This window comes from Mus pahari, chromosome 1 (genome assembly GCF_900095145.1).
Source record: "Mus pahari chromosome 1, PAHARI_EIJ_v1.1, whole genome shotgun sequence".
NCBI classification, from domain to species: domain Eukaryota; kingdom Metazoa; phylum Chordata; class Mammalia; order Rodentia; family Muridae; genus Mus; species Mus pahari.
Window position 1 is genome coordinate 7,041,120 of NC_034590.1, and position 1,502 is coordinate 7,042,621.

Genomic DNA, 1,502 nt, shown 5'->3' on the forward strand with positions numbered 1-1,502 from the left:
GGGGAGTATAGGGAACTTTCGGGATAGCATTTGAAATGTAAATAAAGAAAATAATAATTAAAAAAAAGAAAAGAAAGAAAACTAGCTTTAGCATCTGTTCTCCAGTCTCTGTATACTTAGAAGACTTAGGGCTTGACTGAAGTTCTGACTGGATCTGTCTGAAAGTTTTGGATGTGGCAAGATCTTCTGGAATGAGAAGCAATTCCTGAAGCTGTTTTCCAGGCAAGTCTCTGGACAGACTTGGGAGGCTAGAGCTCAAATACTAGTAGGTCAGTTCAGCATCATTGAGGATGAATCTTGCCAAAGCTGTACATTCTGTAATATATGAATCTCACAACCAAAATTTCAGTACAATTAAGATATTTCTGTATATTGGACAGTGTACACACAGGATGAAATTTTGCTCCTTATTTGAGCAGGTGGAAGACAACTATCCTTTTATGAGTTAATTGATCAATAAACAACAGTAATGAATCTTCATCCATGCCATATGAAAGAAGGCATGAGAAACTTAAGGTTTTCAAAACCAATAAGAATTATCGTCTCATTTTAGCTGACGAGTTAACTATAGACATTTCTATGGCTAAGCCAGTTGCTAACCTTTTCTTGTGGTGGAAATCAGCAGGTAAATTTACCTGACTTGGTTGATTTCCTCAAATATTTGGAGAACTTCTGGTGGTCTTTTCCTGTCATGTCTGATCCATATCACTCTGGAAGGGACCCAGAGCCTTTTCTCCTTTCCTGTCAACACAAATACAGAGCCTCTCTCCCAAAATAGTATGCCATTGGTCCTGTAATAAGAAATCTTTACAGGTATAGCTTGACCTCTCTCCCAGAGGAATTTTAATATGGCCACCAAAGTCATAACCATGTTTGTTGGTGTTGGTTATCTCATTCTGTGTACTTGGACTTAGACTGACAACACTTTTGAACATGAGAGAGAATGAATCTACCCTGTTAATCATCCTAGTCAACCACTGGAAGGAAGTTAGGAAATGAGGAGAAAACTTGTCAGTAGTAGTAAAGATGAGCAAGTCAGTTACCCTTGCTTCATCAGAATGGCCCACCTTTGGAGTAGGGTGCCCACCCGTAGGGAAGTTTGACTTGCAGGTTATCAAAGCAGTAAGGAAAGAGTCTTTAGGCCAGAATCCCTCAGGCACTCAGACCAAGTGCCCTATATAGGTACCTGGAAGAATCCAGTGGAGGGCCTCCCCACTTGGATAAAAGTTTTTTTGTCTCTGATACCCTCACAGGTTCTGTCCATGAAGAAGGAGAATTGTGAGACACGGGTGGGTCTGTAAAGAATAGTGGGCTTATCAGGGAAATGCAAATCAAAACAACCCTGAGATTCCATCTCACACCAGTCAGAATGGCTAAGATTAAAGATTCAGGTGACAGCAGATGCTGGCGAGGTTGTGGAGAATGAGGAACACTCCTCCATTGCTGGTGGGATTGCAAGCTTGTTCAACCACTCTGGAAATCAGTCTGGCGGTTCCTCAGAA